Source organism: Mustela erminea, chromosome 7 (assembly GCF_009829155.1).
Source record: "Mustela erminea isolate mMusErm1 chromosome 7, mMusErm1.Pri, whole genome shotgun sequence".
Lineage (NCBI taxonomy): Eukaryota > Metazoa > Chordata > Mammalia > Carnivora > Mustelidae > Mustela > Mustela erminea.
Window position 1 is genome coordinate 92,934,536 of NC_045620.1, and position 22,592 is coordinate 92,957,127.

Below are 22,592 nucleotides of genomic sequence, written 5' to 3' on the forward strand. Positions count from 1 at the left end.
ATGGAGACCCAGTTAGGTCAACACCATTTCTTGAATCTATCATTTTTTTTTCCACTGAATTGAAATGTCTCCTTTATCAAATTTTCCATATGTCCACATTCCTGACATCTAGCCCATTCCCTGAGCTATTTATTCATGTGCCAAAATATATGTTTTCAATGACAATGACTTTATCTCAAATTTTATTATTTGGTTGAGGTAAATGTTTCCAATTTTTCTTTTTCAAAATTACTTGTCGAAGTCCACAAGTGCTCTATTACAATCACAGGCCATAATTACCCTTTTTAATTAAATTCCTCCGTGTTTCTAAGAGGCTGTGGTTGACAGAGTCCCAGCAAATCCTGGCTGGTTGCACGAAGGACCACGCAGTCACTCACACAGCCTCAGTCACAGCAGACACCCTTGAGATCAGCCCTACAGGCCAGTTCTTGCCACCAGACTACCTGAAAGTACCTCAGAACTCTGGACCTTGCTTGCTTTTCTTCCCTTTTCCTCGGGTTCCAGGAACCACTTCACCCAGATCCCAGGGGCAGCCTGTCCCTGCTCCCCTTTGCAACTCTGTCCCAGGCCAAAGGGCTGCCTGCTGGGGGCTTTCCTTCCATTCAGAGTCCTACCCAGTTCCAGGCACAGAGGACCAAATCCCTGCACGGCTAGCTGCCCCTCCCGCAGCCGCCCAGGGGGTTTCCACAGGCCACGCTGCTTTCAGCACAAACGCTCTCCTTCCAGCAGATGTTTCCCTGCTTCCAGACCTCCCTTTGATTTCTCCCTGGGGCACCACTCCTGACCCTTCCTGAGGTACAGTCACGCTGGGCCCCTCCTCATAGGCACTGCTGATGGTAGCAGGAGGACAATAAAGTCAGGAACATGTGTTATGGTTGGAACTATGTTCCCCAAAAGTTTCTACCTTAAAGTCCAACCCCTAGGGCCTCAGAATGGAACCTGATTTGGAAATAGGGTGATTGCAGATGTAATTAGTTAAGTCATTAGAGTGGGCCCTCATCCAGCAGGACCGGTATCCTTGTAAAAGGGGAAATTTGAGGCTCAGAGGCACAGCACGGGGAGAACACCTTATGAGGATGAAGGAAGAGACTGGGGTGGTCTTGCTCAAAGCCAAGGCATGCCAGCGACTGCCAGCAAGCACCGGAAGCAAGGAGAGAAGCTGGGACCGGAATCTCCCTCACAGCCCTCAGAAGGAATCCCCCTGCCGACACCTCCATCTTGGATTTCTAGCTTCCAGAACTGTGAGAAAATAAACTCCTGTTCCTCAGGCTACCTATTCTGTGGGACTTTGTTACAGCCGCCCTAGCAAACTAATACCCCCAGGAGACACAGCTGACAGCAGCCTGCCTCGCCTCTCTCCATCTTTGCTGGGGTCGATCCCAACAAGCTTCAAAAAATGTGTTTTGTGCCTCAGTGACACTGGCCCCAGAGCCTCGCTCTCAGCTGGGAGGGAAGCCCCTCAGACCGCCCATGGCCACCCTCAGCCTAGACCCTTCTCAGAGGCAGGATGAGGGCTGTGACTTCCTTGGGGGGGGGGCAGTGGAGCTCAGGAGGGCAGCGTGGTGCCAAGTTTCGGGAGCTGGAAACTAGGAGTTAACAACAGCTCTGCAAACTGCTTAAGCCCAGCATGTGGGGGTTTCCGGGACTTACCCTCTTGAACCTTCCCACTGTCTCTCTGACTCTCCTGCACAGGATCCTCACTCTCTGACATGTGTGGAGATGACCTGTGGGATAGGACTGTGTCCAGTTATTCCTCCTGCCACCGCAGGGCCTAACCCAGTCCCTGCCTCACAGCAAGTCCTTAATCTCTGTTTATTGCATGGATGGATGAATGGACGATGGACAGTTGGATGGACAAATGAATGGACAAAACAGGCAAGGGGATCCCTTGGGCTAAACTTCCTGTGGTACATGATTCACCAAAGCAGCTGTGAAGTCATGGCCTCAAGTTGCTTCTGGGAACCGAGTAAGCCATTGAGTCCCTGCGGATCCCTGTTCTTGCCACATGGACCCTGCATTCTTTCTCATTCTCTCTGGGCTGAAAGTCTCCCAAGTGCCAATCACCACAGCAAGGCTTCCAAGTTCCCTTCTATTAGTGCTCCCTCCTGGCAGCTCTTTACAACACTTCACAGAAAGGAGGTTTAAATAGCCTCTGGCAAGTCTCCCTGGAATTCACAGCCGCCACCACCCCCCCAAATCTACCAAAAACTTCAGACAAAACCTAACGAGGAAACTCTGCATTTAAAAATGGATCTCTTTCCCTGGCGCTTCAACAGCTTCTTCTTTTTAGAAAGCACAGGATCATCTTGAAACAACTGCCCTAGCTAAGGTATGTGAAGAAACAAAACCCTGAGGCTGATGTGTCACTGTATTCCAGACATTTCCACAGATGGGAACTGCACTGTGGAGAGTGACTGCCAGAGCCAGGGAGAGACTGCAAGAGACACTGGGGACTTGAGGACTGGAAATGGCAAGAAAAGTGCCCTGAGCTTGGCCCAACTTGGCTCTTAAAGAGAACCCCAACACTCATTAACCAGCCCTAAAACCTGCTAAGTGAAAAAGAAAAATAAATGAGCTCATTAAATCCAGAAGGAAGGAAGACCTGGAGGCTTAACGGAGGAAATTCCCAACACCCAATTGGAAAAACAAGGGGGTGTGGGACACAGATTCACAGCCAGGAGTAGGGGCTGGCCCCCCAGTGAGGGAGTTGAGCCCTCCATGGAGGACTGGAAACAGGCGCCTGCAGAGGAAAGCAGGGCTTGGAATGCAGCTGGCTGGGATGGTCGGTGTGGTTTACCAAGTCAAGCAGTCCAGGTCTTTGGTCACACCAGTGGAGAAGCCAGTTGGGAAACACCGGGGGAAGTTCCAGGAGCATGACGAGTTCGGTCCAGACTGCCAGACTGCGGTCACTGCCCATGACCAACACGGCCTCAGGTTTGGCTTAGTAACGCTGCTCATCACTTCAGCCTTCCCTCCGTTCGTCAAGCTGACGGAGGACGGGCCATCTGAGTGTGGGCACCGTGCCACGTGCACCTTGGGACCTGACCTGGGATTGCTCCCACCACCCTCTCTAGGTGCTGGTTCCTGGCCCAGTTCCCCTCCCCCTTGACCATGGACTCCTTATTCTTCAAAGTTTGGGGCGCATTCCCCCTCTTTGCTTTCGTCTTGAGTAAAAGAGAATTCTCCTCCCAACTTAGCAGTCCTGAATAATGTCCTCAGCACTGGGGCCTGGGCGAGAACAACGGGAACACAGGTGAGGGAGTGCCTAACTCCACCTGGTTGTTAGGGGAACCCCAGGGAAAGAAAGCCTTCTTTCGCAGAGGAGACAGACTTTCCCCCAAGGAAGCAGGGTAGAGGGCACAAGTAGCTCCAAGCAAAGGAGCAGCGGGAGCAAAGACTGATATGGGAAGGGGATGCACATTAATGAAAAGCCCACGTGCTACCAAGAGAAAGCAGTGGCCACGTTCATTCTGTGCCCTTTGTTCCCTCCCACTCTTTCTGCCAGGGACTGTAAGTCAGAATGATTTTCATGGCTGACTCATAGGCCAAGCCATTATTTGTCTAACCTTGGAATTTCACAAGGAACCTGAAACATGGCAAGATCCATTCCCAGCTATCTCCTCCTTGCCGTCCTCTTCCAAGGTAGACCCCATTCTGGAGAGGCAGCATAGCGTGCTAGGGCGAGAAAATAAACTGTAGAGTCCTAAGATCTGAGTTTGAATCCCAATTCCACCAATTACTAGCTGTGTGACACTGGATTGGTTACTTAACTTCTCTGAGCCATACTTTCTTCATCTGTTTGGGGGGGGGGGTGAGTAATAAATACTAACCAAATAAACTGGTCATGCGGATAGAAATAACATATGCAGAATACCTACCCCTCCCCCTTCCGCCACCACAGGGGCTCTGAGTTATGCCCATATTCAAAGATGGCAGCCGCTCTTATCCTGGATTGTGGGGTGTATCAACCCATCCTGCTCCCCTCAGTGCAGGCTCCTACTCAGGAAAGTTAAGAGGTGGCTTAGTACTGGTGGGACATCAGCACTCAAGGACTTCCATCTCTGTAACACCGGGTTCCCCACTCTGCATCTCCACAGAGTCTACCCTTTGCTCTTGGAAGCTTTAAACATGAATTGCCCTGCATGAGCAAGCCCTTGGAATTTCAAGTCACTTCCTTAAGGGCAAGAGGTTGGACCGCTGCACCAATTTCAAATGAGCTCCCAGAGGTTTGCTCTGAAGGTCAGGGCTGCAGATTGTTCTAGATCTTAAAGCATGTTAGACACAGTTTTACTTTGAGGCAGAGTGACTTACAAGAGGGCTGCCGGCGAAAGATTAAAAGATTACACTTGTAGTCCCTTGCTTTCCTGCGGAAAGTGCCAACTTCTCTTTTTGGCCTGTAGACTGAGACGGAAAACCCACTCGGCCTTCACGGGCTGTTAAGCACAGGTGGAGGGGAGGGGCGGGGAGAGCTGGGGCATCCTGAACTCCCCTAACGAGTCACCGAGGGCACTTTTCTCCGAAGTCTAGATGGATGCCAGTAGCCCCCTGTCCAGACGGGGAGGTGATAACAGCTCGCTTTGTGCGGGGAGTGGAAAACAAAGGCTCGCTAGGATTCCCGGGAGGCTGTGCGGCCCTGGGGCTCCTGGGACCAGCTGGCACCTGGACGGCGGCTGTGAAAAAACACTGGAGGCAGAGCTCAGCTGAGCTGCAACCTCGTGAGCTCAAGCGGGGGTCACCCCTGGCTGAGGTTACGGCTAAGGGAATGGGGTCATCCTCCCAGGGAGAACCTGAGCGGCGGCACGGGGACGCGGACAAAAGCCGCTTTGTGGAGACTGAGCGTCCCTCGACGGCGCCGCCGTGTGGCAGCGCCGGGCAGCGACAGCGGCGGCCGCGGCAGATCCAAGGGCGGTCCCGCGCCCACCCAGACCGACCTTCCCTGACCATTTGGGACGGGTGAGACCGGGAACCTCAAGGAGGTGCTGATTTTCTGTTAAGTAGGTGCAGGTTGCTTGCCATTCGGTGGAAATACGAGAGAGATAGGCCCACATTTACACAGCAAGTTTGTGGCGCAATCTTACCCACTGCCATTCTCGGCTGGCTTTAGCCCTGGCCAATAGCCTCACCTAAAAATTGATGACTTAAAGGTGATCCTAATTGAAGGGAATCAAGACTGCTTAGACGTTAGGGCTGTCCGGTTTCCCACGGCTGCGCGTTTCTGACTCTCAGAACAGACATTTAGTGAGGGTGGAGAGCCAGAGCAAAAGAGCGGTCAATTCAGGGTGTCTGAACTTGACATTCCAGCTGCCAGTGCTTTCAGCGGCAAGGTAACAGACCAGGCCGATGGGACTTTTTTTGTCCTTGTCTCACCGGGCCCCACAGAGCTGGGTGTGAGCCAGCTCTCCGTATCTAGAATTCACAGAGGAAATCTCCTCCAGCAGGTTCTCTGATCCCTGAGCCCTGTCCCCGCATTCAGAATACAGAAGGGTCTGTGCCCCCCCCCCGGGGGGGGGGGGGTAGCTGTGAAAAGATTTCTTTGCAGGGCACTGTGGCCAAGTGCCCATTTCCTTTCAAAGGAGTGTTGGAGGGGGCGGCTTCCTCCACTCAAGCCTGACCAGGGACCTTCCATGGCTGCAACAGGCCATCCCCACTGTGTTCCCATAGACTGGGGGTACAGGAAGTCCTCTGAGAGCTGAGGCAGCCTAGGCAGCAGGACAGGACAGGACAGGAGAGGCTACACAGGACAGGGCTGCTTTCTTAGGACTCATCTGTGAGGACCTGCAAGTGTTTCTGAGGACCCAAAGAGCCTGGCCAGAGGGGTGTTAAACTCTGTGGGAAAGCAGAGCCTCAGAGGCGGAGGAGACCCTAACAGTGAGATTCTGTGCACAGTGGGCCACCAGTGAACCAGGGGCTCCGGGGAATGACATCCAAAGAGAACACACTGCCCACGTCACAGGGGCCGTTGTGATAGGGAGTCCCCAGGGTGGTGAGGAGGAGCGTCTCTGCAGAGTCCGTGAAGGCAGGATGAGTGAAAGTCTTAGCTTCGGATATCTGGCCCCTGACGAGGCTCCCTCAGCCACAGTCCCACGACAGGAGACCCTGTCTTGACCCCTAATAATCTTGCCCCCAACCAGTTGCCACCCTTTACTTGTAAGTTGTGGGGACAGGAGCTGAGAAAGTGAGAGGCTGACACCACAGGTTTTCACCAACTTTCTGCTACAACTAGGAGGAGGGGACAAGACTGAATGCTGAGTTCCAGTCTGATTTTTTTTTTATTATTACACAAATTAACCTTTTTAACTGTTTGAGTAAGACTGTTCACAACCCCAGTGACTGCAAGACAGTTACTGCCTAAATGAGAACAAAAAAGCCAAGGGTCCAAGGCACATTTTAAAAGGATGGTAGAACAAAAATAAAAAATGTGTTTTGATGATGGTCCACTTGGGTTTGTGCAGCATAGAGGGTGCAAGATACGCAACAAATCTTTACCGGGCCCTCTCTCTGCACCGCGCCCTGCTGGGGAGCTAGAGCCTCTATCCTTGAGAGCCCCCCGCCCCCGTCCTGTTAGAGGGAGTCTGGTGCCTCCCGTGGGACACTGAACAGGAACAGGAAGTCGTCCAGTGGGTGGGCATCTCCACAGCCTGGGTGCCCTTGAGTTCAGAGGTCCTTGAGGCTCCCTCGCTCTCTCTCTCCTCCTCTCCTCACTGAGGACTCCATGGTGATGGCCTGCCCTGTGAAGCTCTGCCGAGCTCCGGGAGGACACCACCCTCCGGGGACTGTCCTGAGCCTGGCAATGCTTTTCAGGAGGGGATGCGGAAGTGGCAGTTCTGGGCCTGAACTTCCCTGCTTCTCCCTGTGGCAGCTGTTCTCAGCAGTCCCTGCCCACTGCCATCCCCGACCATCTGCACGGTACCAGCGCCTCTCCTCAACCGTTCCCACCACCCCTCCTCTGCCCGTGAGTGTCCCATCCCCCGTCCAGATGCAGTCTTCTCGGGACCCTGACCTGGCTGCGCAGTCACCTCCCTGCTCCTCTCCCGCTTCCAGAGAAGATCAATCAGCAGTGACCCTCATCTGCAGTCCCTCTCTCCTCCCTCCTTACATCCTGCCCTCGCTAGACGTGGGACCGTGTTCTGCTCCTCATTTTACAGGTGACAGAGACCCGTCGTGACAGGTCACGGTGTGGAGACTGAGTAGCAGTGTCAGAACTAGAAGAGCGACGTCTTTGGGACATTTGAGCTAAAAGGTGTAGGATAATCAGAGTTAGCCAGATAAAAGGAAGGTGGGATTGGGAAGGACCCTAATTTCTTCACTAAGACTTTAGGTGACTTTGATGCCCCCTCACCGTGTGTGGCAGAAGCCCTGTCCGCCTCCACACTGTAGAAAGCCCTGATCCCTCTCTGGCCTCTAGTGGGCTCCCAGCGCTCCTGGAGCCTTGCACTTCTCTCTGCACAAGGAGGACAAAAGATTTCACCCTTGGTGCCTTTGCACCAGCATTTCCCCTTTGTTTCCTAGCAAGATGCAGCTCAAATGTCAGCTGCTCTGGGGACCTATTTGACCTTCATGGACTCACACATCCATCTTTCCCCGGACCCACACACGTTGCCTTCGCATGTGCATGTGTGGATTTGTCAACAGCCCCAGGGACTGTGAATAAGGTCCCTAAGAGGTCAGCTCTGGCCACTGCCTGTATGTATCCCCAGTGCCTGTGCCACACCCGGCATAAAGCTGGTATTCGAACAACTAGGAGAGGGTGAAGAAAAGGGGAAGAGAGGGAAGAAGTAGCCAAGGTATGTCGATTTCAAGGTCACACCCTTGGGAGTATTTAAAATACTCATGCCTGTTGGAACTCAGAAAATCTTGTAAGGTTTCATTAGGAGAGAAGCACACCTCACTTCTGTGGACATGAATTTCATTTTCAAAACAAGATAAGGTGACAAGGGAATCTTCATGCTTTTTTTTTTTTTTTTAACAGGTTTGTACTGCATTTCAGGAGCTACGCCCATAACCAATGCATCCTCAGGAAGATGAAAAGTCTGTCACTTTCCCACGTCCATCTGCTCCCAGAGGCCACTTCAGCCTGGCTCTGAAATTTCACTGCGCACAACCCACGTCGACTTTTAAGGCTCCAAAGGGTACTTCTGCTTATTTGCTTTTCTTGCAAAATACCCAGATTAGCTTTCAAAATTGCAGCTCCGTCTAAGGCAAATAACTTACAAGAAAGGCAAGGGTGGGTCGCTGAGTAATTATTACCTGGTTTGTCCCCAGCTGCTTGTAGCTCGGTCCCATTCTCCAGCTCAGCTCTGCTTATTTTCAGAGCTGTTGGGTAAATGGCCCTGATGTCCACCAGCAGGGTATTGGCCAAGTACATGGTGGGGCAACCACAGGGCTTAACACTCTGCAAACATTCAGACTATGTTGAACGCCCATGTTTGTTGACCAGGAGAGTGTTCCTGACATCTTGTCAGGTTGTTGCATACATGGTTCTTTATGAAAAAAAAAAAAAAAGAAAGAAAGAAAGAAAAAAGGATCTGAAATCTGAAAAACAAAGTATTTGTTATTTTTTTGTTTCTGTAACATTCAGAATTGTAATAATGAAGTCAAACTGCTTGTGGAAAAGTGATAATTTTAAAAATTTAAACTTCATAATTGAAGCAAAAAAGATTAAATATAGATTCGAGTTAGTTTATGCTGGGTCGTATGTGTATTACAAGGTATTATATTACAGGGGAGATTTTACAAGGTTGGGAGGCCGACATTCCCCAACTTTTGTCCCCTGGAAAGGTGCCACTCCTGTTTTAAGACTGAGCTCAACTGCCCCACTTCTGAGGACTTTTCCTGCCTAACTCTGTATAAATGCCATTTTTGAGCATTTATGGCCCAGTCCATGGCCCAGTCCCCTGGGCCACCCCCTACACTCCAGCAAACACTATACCACTATGGTTTTTTCATAGCACACTCAGAGCCCTTGTGAGGGGATTCTTCAGCTCCTGGTGGATTAAATAACGGAGGACCCAGGGCACTGATGTGTGATGTTGGGCACGTCATGGCTTTTCTATAAATCTCTGTGTCCTCATCATTAAAATGAGGATCCCTGTGCCCATCCCAAGAGTTGCTGTAAGGATTGAACCAATGCTTTGTGCACCGAAGAGCAGGGTAGAGATCAGGGGACTGCACAAGGAGAGCATATTGGACGACAAGAACCCAAAGTCCATGCCCCAACATAGCCGCTTCCAGCCCACGCTGCAGGCTGTTGGCGAATGAGACAGAGAGTTCCATTAAAAGTCATTTTGTCCAAGCCGTGGGGGGAATGGTGGGCCTGTGTTAAGTGAGAATGTAAGGGTCCTTTAGCTTCCAGCCCTCCTGCAAGGTCTCCACCAGAGGGCAGTCTAAACAGAGCCAAATTGGGCCTTCCAGAGCCTGGAAGAACACCTTTTGTAGAACTGGGTTCCCATAGCTAGCCTAGGATTTTAGAGCAACACGACTATTTAATTTTTGTGATTTTTTGAATGGAAAGTCTTCTAATCTGTGCCGTAAGTCAACATAACACTGTAACAGGCTTTCTTTTCTAAGATTTTTATTTGTGTATTCATTTGAGAGAGAGACTAGGGGGAAAAGGCAGAGGAAGAGGGACAAGCAAGCAGACTCCCCACTGATCATGGAGCCCAACTCAGGGCTCGATGATCCCACAACGTTGAGATCATGACCTGAGCCAAAATCAAGAGTCACACGTGCAACCAACTGAGCCACCCAGGCGCCCCTTTAAACAGATATTTATAACCATTTCGTTAGGATCACTATTTTTCTTTTCAGGTATTAAAGTCATATACAAATAGTAATGATAATTAATATTGACTTTGGCCTTAATGTGTTGCAGACACCATTCTGAATATCGTACCTACGTTTGCTCGTTGAATCTTCATAACAATTATAGATGAGTTTTATTGTTATCCCCATTTTCCATAGGAGGAAACTGAGACCCAGAGAGGTTATGTGAGGTGCTCAAAGACACACAGCACAACATATAAACCCTAGCACTGTGGCTCTGGAACCCACATGCCTTACGTGACAGCAAGCACACTACACAAAGAGGTCATGATGGGGAGAAAAGCTGGGTATGGACTGGGCCTTCGTTTCTTCTTCCATTATGAAATGAATATGTACATATTATAGAACACATTGAAAATAAAGGAGGGGGGGAGGAATTCTAGATCTACCAACCAGAGTAAATACTCTCATTTACTCATAACACCTGGTAGGTAATAGAATAATTACATATACCAGTAAAGCCATCCGTTGGTGTAACTTGTGGTAGCAAAGGAAATAGGGCAAAAAGGTTATTGTTGAGGAAAATGTCCCCAGTGTGTAGTAAAAATCTAGCCAGACTACACTGTGTGTCTCCCCTCTCCATCTTGCAGGAGCATCCAGGAGAGGTCCCAGCTGCCCCCATAGGCACGCTTATGATCATCCTTTAAAAGCCCTAAAGTTCCCTCTAATTCCCTCTCTCCCTGGGCGTGCTGAGAATTCCCTCACAGTCTCTGCATGAGGCTCACTTCTAGCTGAGAGGTAGCTGCTGCCCAAGGCTGTCAAGTGTGAACGAAGATTTACAAAGCCACTAGGAAGGAACCCTCCGGGCCCACATGGGGAACACGGTGGTCACTCCTAACACTGCGCTCAGAACTTCTCCCTCTTCCTCAAGCTGCCATGGATTTGCTTTTGCTCCATCCTTCATGCATTCACTCTGTTAATGTTTATGGTGTAGCTCCTGGGTCCCAGGCCCTCCGCCCTCCAGGGCACCCGATGGAGATGAGAAGGGTGAGACCTCTGGAATGGGGCATGAGCCGGGGGAAAGGGGAGGAGGGACCATACACAAAAGGAAGAGCGCAGGAAAGGCAGGACACCTTTGGGATTTGGGCCCCCACCTTCCGGGCTACTGATGAGGGCGCACTTGCCAAGAGATGTTTCTGGCAGCAAGGGCTGGGGCAGGCACCTGTCCAATCCATGGCGGATAGGGAGACAGGCTTGCCCCCCCCCTTGGTCTTGGGATTTTCTCCCAACTGCGCTGAGCAGCCAGCGAAAGGACGTGAGCAAGATAGTAATGGGAAGGAGCACAGCGTCCTTGCCCTCAAGGAATTCGCAATGGTGTGATTAGATCGTGAACTTCAAAAACTTTAATTCAGTCTGGGGAGAGTGATGAGATGACAGAGATCTCACGAATATTTTCCTGGAGGGCTTGTGCAGATACGACCGTGTTGACAACTGCTTTGAGAATTCTGAGTTCCATTCTCTGGCGGTGGCTCTCCTCAGTAAAGACAGAAACAGCAGGTCAGGGGATATTCCTGCTCTGGGAACGACAGGAGCAGAATGAACAGAGTACATGGGCCAACGAGGAGAAGGTCTTCCTTCAGTGTGAATGGATGCAGGTGATTCTTACCGTAAATTATCATTTCTTTCTCTCATGTTCGCCGGCAGGAATCAAGAAGCTTCATGATTTACTACATTTGTTCATTTGTCATGAAGTATTTATTTTTCATAACACCTGCGTGTTTGACATTCGACATTATCTTTGGGCTCTTAGACAATGGGATGGCAGTCCACAGCCCATGGGCCCAATCTGGCCTGACCCCTGTTTTTCTACCCTGTTTTTCAACATAGGTGTTAACCATGTCTTTTATTTGCTGTATTTATATTTCTTGCTTTTATTTGCGATATTCTGTATTCTGTATTCTGATGTTCTGACCTTGGCGGCCTGGCCTTCCCTGAGTTAGTATTATAAGAATTATAATATATGAGAATTATATATTAATTCTTAGAGACAGTAAACAAATGAGCATACTTTTCAAATGTAAACCAACCTGTCCAGAGCCTACAGCCCCAACCACCCCCTTTACTGGGCTTTCACACTCCCGGCCACAGTCCACCTGACCCCATCTCCCCAGCACCGAGTACTCGATAACCAGGACAGACCCTATATCCCCGAGCCTGCTGAAATTATTCACACTAGCGAGTCCTAAGCCTGTTTACCCTGACTCACTCATTCTTTCCCACAGAAACCACAGTAAATGCTTTTGCCTACAATTTCCCACATTGCTCCAGAGTGATCGTAATGCTTCCCTGTGTGCCCCTCCAGCCCATGGCATGGTGGGCCCTTGCCTCTTGGGAACTGTGAGTAACAAACTATCTTGTTAATGGCAATCATCTGATGTATAGACCTTATGAGACCTCGAATTTTCTATTAATGAGATAATTTTTTAAAACACCATTAGCTAAGAATGGCTTTTACATTCTAAACGGTTGAAGAAATCAGAAGAAGAAGAAGATTTCATGACACCTGAATATATATGAAATTTAAATTTTATTGGAATCCAGCCACACTCATTTACATATGATCTGTGGCTGGTTTTTTTGTCCTACATGGCAGAGTGGAGTAGTTATGACAAATACCTCATAGCCCACAAAACCTAAAATATTGACTGTCTTCACAGACATAGCTCGTTGACCTCCGTAATGTGACCCATAGCTATTTTATTTGCCCATTGAAGCTATGAACTTGTATCAATTGATTCATTGCTTTCTGTATGGTGTAGATCCCCTCATAGTTTGAAAGATTCAGACTCTCTGGCCATCGCTTTCTTCCTCGATCTACCCCCAAATGCCTGAGCCTTCAATGTTTGATTTTTTTAAATTATCCACAATAAGAAGAACATTTTATTGTGACTCAGAACATCCAAATAGATAATAGAAACAAATTGCATGAAGCATTATTCATCCTTATAATGGCTGGATCACTTTGATGGTTTCTGTTTTCTTCTCCATTTTTAAAATATACTGCTTACAATCTATTGTTTTCAAGCCCTACCCATGAGTCAACGTGCACAGTTTAATTAACATCATGAATCTAACTGAGTCCAATCTAAACAACGCTAAGCATTTCTCTTATACATGCTCTGCAGAGGAAGACAAATATAGAAGCGAATCATAGCGATAAAGCCCCCCAAAAATAAGATAAATTTAAAAGAATACTCTAGAAGCAAAGAGGAGAAAAAACTTTTTTTTTTCCCCTAGAGCTGCTGGGCAGGGTTTCATAGGGCAAGTAAGATTTGAATTTAGTCTAGAAGCATGGTCAGGAAATCCTTGTACAGAAGCAAGAAAAAGGCTTCTGGGGTGCACTGGGGGGTTCTCTGGACGGTACTGAAGCGGAAAGAGTGCGTGGATGTGTGATCCCTTCATTGAAGTTTTCTACATGCTCTACTTGCAGCCAGCCCCCATGCCCTGTTGCCCTCCTACTGCTTATAGTTTTAAACCGAGTGTGTTGTTTCCTTCCACAACTAGAATTCTTCGCCCAGACCTCATGCAGAAAACAGTGGAGCCTTGTAGCCATCTCATAATGGAATAAACATGAATGTTGCCAGGAGTCTCTCGGGAAGTCAGTCTGACGGTGAAGCATTGGTAAGAAAACAAGAGCTGTGCGGGAAGAGTGCCAGTCTTCGGATTCATGTGAAACAGATAAAGCTTCACCCAGCTTTAACTCAGTTTCTCTTTGGAAACCCCGCACCACCAGTAGCACTGCTGTTCCATAGGAAGAGCAGAAATTGAATCCCAATATATCCCAGTCCCTCCCCACCCCTCCTGACACGTGTCTGCCTCCTTGTGGCAGTTGAGAGAATTGATTATCATCGATTCCCCCCTGGGGGATCATGGCCAGCTCACTGGCCGCGCAAGTCCCTTTAGATCTCTCTGGAGTCCTAACACGCTTTACTCCCCACCAACACACCCAAGCACTCCACCCAGATAACATAATATAAATATGAGCAAACGGGCCTCTTTGGCTTACAGCCTGGGCAGCACCGCTGCTTTGCCCTGGGCGCGCAGGTGGTCAGTCTCCGCCTACAGGCCCTTTAAGAGCCCAGTGTCGGATTGCTGATCTGCGCAAACTGCGTTGGTTTTCAAAGCTAGATGTTTGGGGGCTCATCTCTCAGAGGCAGGCCTTAAAACTTAGGGTGCTGACGTGGGGTTGGAACCCTTCTCTCCTCAAGGAGAAGCTCCAGATTTCGAGTTCCCTGCCGGTGGCTGGCCGCTGCCCTGGGTGTAAGGTTTATGGCAAGATTGTGTCCATACCCCTCTCCTCTTTGAGGTGATTTTCTTCTCATTTGCCCAATGCACAGTCATGTTCAGTTAGCCTTCAGGTTGTTTTCAGAGGAGTTTCTTTTCCTACGCAGCTGTGGACTTGGTACGTCTGTGGGAGGAAGCCGAGTCAGGATCTTCCTATGTCGCCATCTTGAACCATCAAAAGGTATGTGCCTTTTCTATTTTCTTCAATGACTTTGTAATTTTTCTATTAATTTCTTTAACCTCAGGAGTGTACGTCTATGATTGGTTACGGACCTATTTCAACCTTTTCCCATATGAATAGACACAATTCATTAAGTAGTTCATACCTTTTCAAGTTGATTTGAATAGCCATCTCTTTCATATACTCAATTCCGAAATCAAAAGAGATAACTTGGCTAGAGACGCAAAGGCGGCAGAAATCGACATTTACATGACATCTGGGGTTTGCAAGTAAAATCAGTCTCCAGGGGGCTAATATATAGAATCACCAGAGGTCAAGAAGGGCACTGAAGAGACAGTTGAAGGAGGACAGGCAGAGATGTGATGTCGGCTGCATCTAAGGCCCTCCGAGGAGCCATATTCCTACCCTAGGAGAGTATAAAAGCCTCATCAGGGTACAGGATCTCACCTCCAGATTTCTCTCAGGTCACCCCTGCTGGTTCCTACAGTTCCACATTCCCCCTCGCTGTTCCTGGGTCTCTGGGCAGCATTAAACTCCTTTCTAGCACCATGTGTGGGAGGAGACCTTGGTTCTTACAATGAGGGGGCACTGACATGTCACAAGCTGAAAGTCATAGAGTGCTGGAACCACTTTTCACAAATGCACAGCTGTCCTTCCCCAAATGCCAATAGCCTCTCCTGCCTTGAAAACGCTTGAAAGAACGTTCAATAAGGAAGCAAATGCACATCTACTGAAGAAATAATGAAGACCTAAGCCAGGGCAGCGGCTAAGGATCCAGAGGAGGGGGTGGGTATAAGGAATATTTATGAAGTAAGACCAGCAAGACAAGGTCTTGGTTGGCTGACCCAGGGTAGGCAAGAGGGAGGAGTCAAGGAGGATTCCAAACACTGTAGTTCGGGCCACTGAGTGGCTGAATATTTCATCCATCAAGGTAAAATAGAGAAGCAGATCTGGGTAGGTAGGAAATGATCAGTTCAGTTTGGAACATGGTGAATTTGAGGTCCCTGTGGGAGATTGTATGGGGACGCCCAGCCAGCCAGGAGTCTCTGGACATGTATGAAACATACGGAGAAAAATCCCACCGAGAGACTGAGCGGGAACAGCCAGCTTTAGGGACTAGTGGCGCTCAGGGACTAGTAGGATCTGTGGGTAACAACCCGTCAGCACACACGGACCACTGGTCATTCTAGGTCAGTCATGCCTCCCCCACTGAAGCTTGCCTATGGCCTTGAGGATCCACTGGATGGATGGTCTGTGGCTGATAGTCCCGGCTGCCCCAGGAACAGCACGCCCTTCCTGATGTGAGCTGGACCAAGTCTTGGCAAGTGCAAGTTTAATAACTCTAGAACCTTCATAGTGCCATCTCTCCTGGGGAAAACAGCAGGAAAGAGAATAAAATCAACTAATCATCACGTCACATCGCATGTGGTTGGGTGGCTGGGGAGAGGCATTTAAACACAAACCCTTCTCACTTATCTCTACCTGGGAGATACATCCGATGCAGATTATAGATTTTGTCAATGTCTCATAAAGTCCTCAGCAAACCTAGCTTCACGCTCGCCCTGCCTACACACGGCTGCATGAACTCCTCCTGCAACCGAACCCTGGGCCTGCCACTAATCCCTTCACAGAGGCTTCGCCGACCTCCCATTCTCGTTCTTCACCCTTCCTGGGATGCGTCAGCAATGCCGAGTCCAAGGAGAAAGGCTTCTCAGAACATGGCTCCCAGCAGAGATGGACTGGCCTGTAGCCAGCTGTCAGGCCATGATTTGAGATTAGAAACGCGTCCGACTCTGAGTTCCTAAGAAATCTACTCAGCAGTATTCAGGAGGATAATTTCTTTGTTCATTTCCTTTGTTTCTTTCACGTGTTCTTCTGACTGGGGGGAGGGGTCTCCTTTCTGCTGGCTTTGAACACCCTGATGCTTCCCTCTACCTGTCCCTTGTTCATTAGCCTCCCAGTCTTACATGAAGGAGTTGATACTGGATTCTAAGACCCATCTTCTCTCTCCCGTTGCCATTACTATTCTCTCCCCAACCTCAAATCAGACCGGACCTCCAGGATGTAAGACAGATCTTTGCTGGACCTTCAATTCAAAGAGGGATTTCCCAAGGGAGTGGCACGTCCATCAAATGGGGAAGATTGGATAATTTCTTGCATTCACAGTTTGTATTTATTTTAAAATATCTTTGCTTAGTTTTTCAAAATGCATCTCTCTCGGCACCTGCATCAAATTCTCCTGGAGCACCCATTAAAACCACAAATTTCTGTGTTTCTCCCCAAACCATTCAATCATATCTCTGAGGCTGGGACTTACAAATCTCCAGGCTGAACAAATACTTATGCTGCTTCTTACATACCCAAGACTTGAAAACCATGACTAGAGGCTGAGAGTTTGGATGATAAAAAATCATCCAGTCTTACTTAACTCAGCCCCAAAATTTTCTGAGTAGTGCGATGCCTGGTGTTTTTCTTTTCTTTTCTTTCTTTTTAACCAACAGATGCATTTCTTTGAATATAATCTCAGTCAGATATTCGACACATGCAGTAGACCAGATCGCTGGTGGGGGCCATGGCTGGAGTTGGGAAGGGGTAAGGGCTGGCGTTCACCCTCAGATTCTCACGTGTTCAGCAAACTTTCTCTCCTCGAAGTCCCAAAAAGCACAGATTTGGGAATTTGACAGCCTGGCTTGAATGAAACACTCATTTTCCTGAGCGACAGGGACTTTGAACAAGTCATTCAACTCCGCATTCGATGCTTGTAGAGGGAGCAGTCACCCCGAACACACAGCTTTTGCAAGTGTGCTCATGACCTGAGGGCATTCCCTTTGTTGACTGATGTTGAGGCCCATCAGAGGAAAGGGCTGGGAGTGGCATTAATTAATTACTATTTAATAAGATTTCTGCCCATTTAAAGATGGAGGTACTCACTACAAAATTCTGTCTCCATAATCCACAGCCCTTCATGTCCTTTTTGATAAATCAATGGAAGGACTATTAGTGCTGTAGGCTAACCCTAATGGCTTGTAATTGACTGTGAAATGAGATTTTGCTAATGAGGAACTAGGAGATTAAAATTTTCATTAAGAAATACTAATCAACAGAGTCCAGGAAGTTTTTTCTTGAAAACAAAACACACACAAAAAATCTTGTTTCAAAGTGTTAGTGTTTGCTAGGAGAGTAGGTCACCCAGGTCAGGGACAGTGACGTGACCACCCCATGAACGATTATTTCTAATGTGTGTTACTGCTATTTCTGGGTCTCTAGCTCCCTGGGTACCAGGACTGAGAGGAGACACTGAGAGGAGACAGCTGGGCTGGCCTTTGCTGTCCGTGAGTGGCCACTTTGTTCCTTGGGAAAGTGAGAGGGAAACAACACAACCCAAGTCGTGGTCGTCTTCTCAGATCCTGTCTTGGTTTATTTACTTAGTGATTCAATCTGAGTATTTTCTTCCTTTGTAAGATTATCCAGAGAGAGGTGGATGGTTTCTTGTATACTTTCTGCTCAATTCATTTTCTGTTACATTTTAAACACCACATGTGCATCTTTGCTAATAATATCAAGATATACAAACACAGTAGTTTCCCCTCAAGGATTCTACACAGATCAAGCAATCATTTTTTTCCACAACTTTAATTTTGAAAAGTGATACAGCATCTTATTTAGCAACCCCCCCCACCCCGCAAAAATCACATGACATCCATCATAAGGAACACTTGGTTTAAAAATACTTACTTGAGGGGCGCCTAGGTGGCTCAGTGGGTTAAAGCCTCTGCCTTTGGCTCCCGTCATGATCCCAGCATCCTGGGATTGAGCCCCACAACAGGCTCTCTGCTCAGCAGGGAGCCTGCTTCCCTTCCTCTCTCTCTGCCTGCCTTTCTGCCTACTTGAGATCTCTGTCTGTCAAATAATAAGTAAATAAAATCTTTAAAAAAAAATATATATATATATACACTTACTTGAGATTTTCTCGGGTTTGGTTTCTTGAGAGCAGAAGCATGAGCTCTCAGTGCCTAGCAGAAGTCCCAGTATGGTAGCATCTCAAGATATATTTAATAAACTAAATGAAAAGGAAATAATGAGTAGATGATGGAACAACGTAAAGATCTCTGAAAGATGACAAAGTGTGAGGAGCAGGGACTTCTGAGCTCAGAATTGAATGTGCTGTTCTGCTGTAGAGATCAGTCCTTACCCGAAGCCACTTGGGGCGGAGTGGCTGAAATTTGACAGCATGCTGGTGGCAGGCAAGGGCTTGGAAGTGGACAACCGTGGGTCTGTGAGGAAGCTCCCACCACACTCTGAGACAGAGGACATTAGCACCATCTCAGGGGGGCCCTGGAATCTCATCCTTGAGACTGGGGACATGGAGACCCCTCAGGGACCCTCCCTGAGTGAATCATCCCAGTCCCAAGTAGTAGGGCCGATAATGTATGAGGAGTTTGAGCTATCCCTAACAGGAGCGTTTGTGTCACGGTTTCAAAAATATGATCCCCTGAATTTGATGTGTGACTCCAATGGTTGCCCATAAACCTCCTGCAGCTGGATCCACTCTGAAGAACTAACTTAACAACAAAGTTGGTGGGAAATGTAAGTAGGAGGTATATTTTACTCTGTATTTATTTTTTTCAACTTTCCTATAATAAGTGCTATTGGGAGGGGTAATCTTCCATCACGGGTGTCTGGAGCCCCTGCGTGTCTCACTGGGCGTGCCAAGAATGCGAAGCTCCGACTGCTCTTTATCCAGATCATTGCTCAGAATTGAGTTTGCAGTAAGCCGCCTTGAGGGATAGGGTCATGTCTCACCAGGACAAAGAATAGGCATGTTTACTGTTTGCCATAAAAGCAAAGGATTCCCCCAGTTCGCTGTTCCTGAGCTGCAAAGCAAATCCGTTGTGTTGGGGGCTGATTCCACGTTAAAACCTGTTAAACCCCTAGGGCCTTCCTGGGCCTGCTTAGCCAGAGTGACTCCATGTTGCCTAGATAGCCATCTAGATAGCCATCTAATACATTTTTAAAGTATGGGGTACTGGTTTTAAAATATACTTATGTCGCCCAAAGCAGTACTTTCCAGAAAATTTGTCCAGTTGAAGACTCTAGAACTGCCTGTGAAATCTCCTTCAGAAATCTCCTTCCAACTGGAGTCTCATATTTGCGTGTGTGTCAGGGAGGGGATGACATCCTTCTCTAGCCTCCTGACTGATCTAGTCTTCCGACTTCTTCAATTATATACATTGTATCTTCAGGGCTCAGTGCAGTTCTCTGTCCTGCTGGGAAACTTTCCCAACTGGCCTAGTCTGGACAAAATGCATGTTGTATGCCTCCATCCCAGCAGCCATCATTCTGTACTGTTGTACTTTCTTCAGAGGAAATTATTTCTCTATGTCCATGTCCGTGACTGGCTCATAGTAGGTGCATAATATCAGTGGCTACACCATACATCCAACACGTGTGCTGTGTGACCTTCGACCCGTCATTGCTTTCCTTTAAGCCTCAGCTTTCTCGTCAGTCGAGCCCATGATATGGTGAGATCGCTTACCTAAGTGTCTTAGGCATATTAGTAATAAGAACAGGATTAGTTAGCAAAGGACTGTCTGGATTATCAAAACCTGGTATACTTACTCCAGGGTTTCTTCTCCACCTTCTGTTCTGGGGCGTTTGCGGAGCCTACCATTCACCTGTAAAAACACAAGCCTTCGGGGACGCCTGGGTGGCTCAGTGGGTTAAAGCCTCTGCCTTTGGCTCAGGTCATGATCTCAGGGTCCTGGGATTGAGCCCCACATCGGGTTCTCTGCTCAGCAGGGATCCTGCTTCCCTTCCTCTCTCTCTGGCTGCCTCTCTGCCTACTTATGATCTCTGTCTGTCAAATAAAATAAATGAAATCTTTAAAAAACAAAAACAAACAAACAAACAAAAAAATGAACACAAGCTTCTGAAGGGAATCTCCTGAAGAACTGCGGAGTGGACCTTGAACTTCCAGCCTTGCTGTGTGCCACTGGATCCACCAGAGGGCAGCCTAACACCAATCTTGCGGAGTTTTGCCTTTCAGAGCCCTGAGAGTGAGCCCTGAGAGTGCCCGGTTTTCCAGAGAGCTCAGAAGCGGCTTAACTTTCCTCCCCCTACCCTGGCCATTTGGATGAAAATCTCTATAAAATGTATTCCATGATCCCCTAGCCATTATAAGTACATTGTTATCCTGATTTCCTGTGAGTTAGCCTCACCATTTCCTGTCACTGTAGGTATAAGCTTAATTTGAAACCAATGCCTCTTTTCAGCTATTCTGTAGAAGAATTTGTGTAAAGGAAGTAAGAACTAGCTATGTAGTCTATGCATTCATGTTTTAGAAATAAAGTAGAAAAATCTATTAAAAAATAAAAATAAAGAGGGGCTCCTGGGTGGCTCAGTGAGTTAAGCCTCTGCCTTCAGCTCAGGTCATGATCTCAGGGTCCTGGGATGGAGCCCCACATCAGGCTCTCTGCTCTGCTTCCTCCTCTCTCTCTCTCTGCCTGCCTCTCTGCCTACTTGTGATCTCTGTCTGTCAAATAAATAAAATCTTTTATTAAATAAATAAAAAAAGGAAAATAAAAATAAAGTGGATTGTTTTCTCACTGGAAAACCAACAGAGACTTACTTCAGAAGATTTCAGTGGAAAAATCTAAAAAGCGGGAAGACCCCCAACCCCTTAGTCTCACCGCTTTTCTGTACTTATCAAGAGCTAGGGTATCGCAGGCTTTCTGTGTGGGCCTCAGAAGTGCAAAGGTGAAAACAGTGATGAGCTTGCTTCTAGGGTGTGGGCAGCCCTGTGGGGAAGCAGGGGATGATTATAACCAAGCATAATGAGCACTTTAACATGAATAGGCACCAGGTTCTTGGAGAGCATGCAGTAGAGGCCACTTTGGCTTGAGTGATTGGAAATGCTTTTTGGAAGAAGGAACAATGAAGTTGGATTTTGAGAAATCATGTATGGGGGAGGGTGTGGGTAGAGGGAACAAGAAATCAACACAGAAATATACCTCCTCTTTCTATATCTTTATGGACAGCACAATTCTGGCCTCCCCAATGGTTTGTCTTGTAAGCACCCAGAACAGTGCCTGGTACACAGTAGGGGCACAGTAGTGGTTAAGTATACGGATATGAACTTCAATGATTTTGCTGGGCTGCTGTTGCTCCTATAAATTTTTGTCCCAATGCTACTGGCCTCTCTTAGGTGTTCACGTGGCCTGGTCCTTCCTGCTGCCATTATCCACTCCATTCTCTTAGCCTTCAGAGTGCTTAGTCTTCCCTGATATCATGTTATTCCTATTGTCTGTGTCCCCCACAAGAAGGTAAGCGTAATAAGGGTAGGGGCCTTTTATTTTATTTATTTTGCTCACTTCTGTAGCTCTATGCCTATAATAGGTCTTAAAATACAGGAGATGCTTGATAAATACTATTTTGAAAAAGAAAAAAGGATGCGTATGAGTCATCAACCTTAGTTTTACTTTGTGATTGAAAAAACACTTTTTTTTTTTAAGGCAAACAATGGAGTGAGGTTGCTATCATGTGTCAAGACATCCGAGAGTTTACTGGAAAGCTCAGAAATAAAATAAGAAAGGCTAGAAACTCCGTTGTACTCATTCAGCTCACATTCTCTTCGTCTTATTGATCCCAAGGAAAGAGAAGAAAATCATCCATGACAAGTAGTGGCTGTCAGAAAGGCCGTTTCATGCTCAGGGAAAAGTGAAATCTCCCGCCATCGGAGCAGCTTCAAGTACACTTTTCTTCTGGAGGAAAATTGGAAAGACTGAAACTTGCTCACCCATCAGCGTTACCTCCGCCCTTCCCTGTCTCTGTGGTATTTTACAGCCCTGCAAGTTATAGAAAAGGGCTAGTATTACAAGTAATTCTTGTCCGCAAAAAACAAATAAGAGTTTGGTGGAACGTGAGGTCACCCTATGGGACCTGTTTGCGAATTCCCTCCAGCACTTCTCTGAATGTGGGCGGCTGTGGGTTTCCTTCGGGCTGGTTCCTAGCATCCTGTTGCTCTCCTCGGTAATTAATCAGCTAAATAGGACATTTCACCATGTTTATTTTCTATTTGTATGAGAGTCATGATTTTACATTTTTTTAAATTTTATTTATTGGAGGGAGGGAAGGGGGCAGGAGAGGGGGAGGGAGAGAGAGAAGCTGACTCCCCGCTCGTCCTATCCCAGGGGCTGAGATCATGACCGGAGGACAGATGTTTAACTGACTGAGCCACCTAGGCCCCCCATGATTTTATATTTTTAAAAGAACAGTCGTTTAACCCTTGTCACATATTAGAAAAATA

At 47.7% G+C, this 22,592-nt stretch overlaps 1 long non-coding RNA gene across 2 annotated transcripts; it reads left to right on the plus strand.

Moving 5' to 3' along the window:
• The first annotated feature begins 4,414 nt into the window (after positions 1 to 4,414).
• Positions 4,415 to 22,373, plus strand: LOC116595816. Of its 2 annotated transcripts, XR_004287871.1 has the most exons (5): positions 4,415 to 4,994; positions 7,970 to 8,129; positions 13,341 to 13,443; positions 14,214 to 14,287; positions 21,799 to 22,373. It is a non-coding gene; the product is annotated as an uncharacterized LOC116595816 (long non-coding RNA). The 2 variants fall into 2 exon arrangements; XR_004287870.1 differs by lacking the exons at positions 13,341 to 13,443; positions 14,214 to 14,287; positions 21,799 to 22,373 and having other exon boundaries at positions 7,970 to 8,502.
• Positions 22,374 to 22,592: the final 219 nt, after the last annotated feature.